We start from the raw sequence: 3,652 nt of genomic DNA, 5'->3' as shown, positions 1-3,652 counted from the left end.
TCTTTTTTTTTTTTTTTTTTTTTGTTTTGCCTCTTGTTCTGTCCCCTCTCTGGGAGCGAGGCGGCGGCCCGGGGCGGGGGTCACCCCCACCCTCAGCGCCCGCCGCGGTGCCTGGCGCCCCAGCCCGCACCGTGGGGCCTCCTCTTGTCCCAAGCCGCGACACCGCCGTCACGCGGCAGCATGCGTGGCTTCTGGACTGTCAGGTCTCAGACCAAAGGTCTGCTCTGTGGGAACCGACACGCTGGAGGAAACCTTGAGAGTCTGAGAGGGGAGGGAGTTCCAGAAGAAGGCCAGGATGTCATTTTGAGGGAGTATGTGACCAGAACTCGTCCCGTTGCTTTTGGGGTTCTATGGGCTACACGTAGGAATCTTTGGTGGTGGCACCTGATGTTGGGGGATCCGGAGTCACACCCAGACCTGCCCCACAGGCCTCCTTTTACTTTTCTCTTCGGATTCATTATGTTTAAAAAGTGTCTCTTATCTCTATGATTGCATTTTCTTTTCTCTCTCTTTTCAAGCAGATGATGGGAGTCCAAGTATTAAGGTGACATGTGTTGCCCGTGCCCCCCTCCCCCCTGTGTTCTTATTCATTAACCTCTGATGTTGTTCCAGCGTATTGTGGGGGTACCAATGTTAAGGTCGGGTACGTTGCCCTCTCCCAGCCTCCCCCCTCGGGTCAGAGCCTCAAGTGCGCCCATCCTCCAGTCGGTGCGCACCCACCCCATTCCTAATGGAGGTGTATGCCCATCCCCTCCCCCCACCCGCCCGACACCCACCCGATGAAGGTGATTCCTCTGTGTCCACTTGGGTGTCCGTCGGTTCGTACCCATTTGCTGGTGAGCGCGAGCACGTGGTGCTCGTGTGTCCATTCTTGGGCTACCTGGCTTACTGGAACGGGTTCCAGCTCTGGCCAGGAGAACCACGAGAGGTGCCCTCTCACCGCTGCTCCTCCTAGCTGAATAGCACTCCGTGGTGTCCACGCGCCACATTTCATTTACGCACTCGTGGGTCGATGGGCACTCGGGTCGCTTCCAGGTCTTTGCGATTGTGACTTGTGCCCTGACTCTAACCCTAACCCTTACCCAGCCCGTCTCCTCCTCGGCCCCTGCCTGACTGACTCCTTCCCGCCCGGCCTGTCACCTGTCACCGTCCTCTGCCCCTGCCTGACACGCTCCTCCCCGCCCGGGCCGTCACCGTCCTCGGCCCCTGCCTGACGGGGCTCCTCCGTCGCCTAGGCCTTCCAAGGGCTTGGTGTGGACGCTGGTTCCAGGACGCCCTCCCAGGAACCCGGTAGCAGGGCGGCCGCAGCGTCTCGCGCCACCCAACCGTCCGCCGGCCGGCGGCCGTCGCTAAGTGGCCTGCGGGGGACGTGCCCCCACTGTGGGGCGGGCGCCCAGCCTGGTGTCTTCTCTGAGGCCCCGTGGCTGCTTTCCCCCCCCCCCCGCAAGGGGAGAGCCGCGGAGGTGGGGACCGCCTCCTCGTGGGGACGTACACCCAGCTCTCCACGTCGGATTCCGGGGCTCTCTGTCCTGCCAGAAGGCCCAGCTGGCCTGCGGGTCCTTAGAGTGGCAAAAACATCCGAAAACTGAGATTGAGGGTCCGGTGGTTGTCTGCACTTTTGTGCTGGGCCCCCCAGGGAGGCCCGGGGGCTGGCTGGACAACGCGGTCTGCTGGGCGGGGGGGGCGTTGGAGGAGCAACTGATGCCCTTTGCACTTTGGGTAGCAAGTGTCTGAGGTGTCTCTGAGCCCTGCGCCATGTCGGGGGGGGGGTGGGAGGTCGGGGGGGGGGTGGAGGAGCAGGAGGAGGAGGAGGAGGAGGAGGAGGTGGGAAGGGCCGTGGCCTGCAGTCGTGTTCCCGGGGTGGCTTCTTCCACAGGCTGCTTGGCCTGGGCTCCCTGCACCTGGGCCTTTGGAGGACTGGCCCTGTGCTTGCCAACGCTTCCCCTGCAGGGACCCAGAGCTGGGAGGTTGCATCTCTCAGCCCTGGGTCGGGCAGAGCCCCAGCGGGCCATGCCCACAACCTCTCTCAGCACGGGTCCCCCAGAAGGCTCCTTTGGGACCAGGATTCTCTTGCGGGTGACTCTTTAAGGTCTGGCCCCTGGATGGAGGGGCACCAGGAGTAGAGGAGCAGGAAGGGGAAGGGGGTGGCCGTGCGAGGGGACACTTTCAGGCCAAGTCCCAGCTTCAGCCTGATCCTCCTGGGAACCCCGGGGTGTACGTCACACCTCCTGGTTGTCCCGCTCTGAGACAAGGAGCCGGGCTTCGCATTCCCCCAGCAGCCAGTCGTGGGCTGAGGACACCTGGGGCGTTGGGAACTCCCTGGCTTCTCCTTGGCTTAACATCTGGAGCTGCTTGTGAATCGTGCCGCCACACACACCCGAGTGCAGGTGTCTTCTGCACAGACTGCGGGCCTCGCTCTTCTGAATGCCGCTAGCTCGCCACCCACCCACGGGGGAACCTGGTCAGGGTACTTTCTCTCGGGGGCAGACTCTGATCCTGGCGGGCTACCGGTGTCTCTGTTTGCTCGTTTCTTTCTTCCATTTCGGGAAAGGCTTCCTTACTGGGTGTGGAAATCTCCTATGCCTTTCCTCGCCTATTCTGTCAGCTTTAAAATTCTCTTTCAGTTGCCACCCTCACAGATGGATTAGGAAACTCTTTCCGGTGCACTCATTAGTGAAATGACCTCAATGAAGCTGGAATCCAATATCTAATCGCCGATTTTTAGCGAGTCCACACGCCAGGGTGGTCGGGGTCCAATGCAGCCCCGGCCAGGCCCAGGCCCCTTGGACTGGGCCACAGGAGGACACAGAGGAGGGTCCCGGCCCCCACGGTCGCGTTGCCGGCAGTTCTCCAAGGGCTTGGGCGTTTTCCAGAGGTAGGAGATGGAGGGGACTGATTTCTTCAGCGCCCCACTAACCACGCCACCCCACCCATGGGACACATCCCTAGAGAGAGAGAGAGACGCCCCATACACTCGCTCCCCTCCCCCATGCGCTGTGCCCCAGCCCGGGCCCGGGGGAATAGGCGGCAGCCCACCCACAGGGTGGGGGGCACAGCTGAAAGGGGTTGTCGGGGAGGGCGGCCCCTGCCTGGGGTCAAAGGGCGGGCGACCCGCGCGTGCGCAATCGGCGGCGGCGGCGGCGGCGGCGGCGGCGGCGGCGGCGGCGGCGGCCACGAGCTGGGGGTGGGCCAGGCGAGGAGAGGAAGGGGGCTGGAAGGTCTCCACCTTGGCGAGTCCAGCCGTGGAGGCGCATCTTGTGTGAGTGTGAGTGAGTGAGTGTGAGTGTGTGTGTGTGTGTGTGTGTGTGTGTGTGTATAGAGAGACAGCCCCCCACCCCGGCCCGCCGCTCCCTGCCCGCCCCGCCCCGCCCCGCCTGTCACCCCCGTCCCTCGGAGCCCGCCGGACCCGGCCGGTGAACTCAACAGGCCCGCCCGGTGCGGGTCAGCGCCGGCGCGGGGCCTGGGGCGGGAGGAGGCGGCGGGGAAGCGCAGAGAGGCTCGGCTTCTTGAGCGGGGCAGGGGCGCCCTCCGCCGTCTAGGGCCACACCACCCTGAACGCGCCCGATCTCGTCTGGTCTCGGAAGCTAAGCAGGGTCGGGCCTGGTTAGTACTTGGATGGGAGACCGCCTGGGAATACCGGGTGCCGTAGGCT

The 3,652-nt window shown here is 63.9% G+C and overlaps 1 non-coding gene across 1 annotated transcript; it reads left to right on the top strand.

The window, feature by feature from the left end:
* Positions 1 to 3,533: 3,533 nt before the first annotated feature.
* LOC142865152 (5S ribosomal RNA) lies at positions 3,534 to 3,652 on the top strand. The gene has a single exon (XR_012915455.1). It is a non-coding gene; the product is annotated as a 5S ribosomal RNA (ribosomal RNA).

This window comes from Microcebus murinus, chromosome 28 (assembly GCF_040939455.1).
Source record: "Microcebus murinus isolate Inina chromosome 28, M.murinus_Inina_mat1.0, whole genome shotgun sequence".
Taxonomy (NCBI): Eukaryota; Metazoa; Chordata; class Mammalia; order Primates; family Cheirogaleidae; genus Microcebus; species Microcebus murinus.
The sequence above is the reverse complement of the archived record's forward strand: the minus strand, read 5'-3'. Positions and strand labels throughout refer to the sequence as shown.